Source organism: Myotis davidii, unplaced genomic scaffold (genome assembly GCF_000327345.1).
Source record: "Myotis davidii unplaced genomic scaffold, ASM32734v1 scaffold168, whole genome shotgun sequence".
Lineage (NCBI taxonomy): Eukaryota > Metazoa > Chordata > Mammalia > Chiroptera > Vespertilionidae > Myotis > Myotis davidii.
Window position 1 is genome coordinate 7,207,159 of NW_006383016.1, and position 619 is coordinate 7,207,777.

Consider the following 619-nt stretch of genomic DNA (forward strand, 5'->3'; position numbering starts at 1 on the left):
CAGTGCAGGATCGGGCCTCCCATCTGCCACCCCGGAAGCGGACCTAAGCCAGCAGGTGGTTATCTCCCAAGGGGTCCCAGACTGTGAGAGGGCACAGGACGGGCTGAGAGACACCCCCCCAGTGCACAAATTTTTGTGCACCGGGCCTCTAGTTGTATAAAGTAGGAGAGTAAATCCAATCCCAGTTACTACAGAATGGCCAGGAGTAGAAATATCCACACTCTTTATTAAAGAACAGAAATAATTTTAAAATTATTTGATTTTTCTCCATGTTTAAAATTTATTAATAATAAAAATAGATATTTAGACATAAATGGAAAATTATAATACCAAGTACTCTACTTTCTCTTATTTTCATAAGTACTGATATTATTATTAGATAATAACTTCTAAACTACATTATTACTATAAGACAAACAAGGCAGAAGCTAAATTCAGATTTTGTTATCTCTGCTTCTTGATCTTTAATTCAGAAAAAAAATCCTCAATATTTTGTTTTCATTTTTTCCCCTTTTTGGTTGAATCACTTTATTAAAGCATAGATAAGTCTTTGGGTACAATCATTTTGAACCACAGTGACAATCCTATATAATAAGAGAGGAATATGCTAATTAGCCAT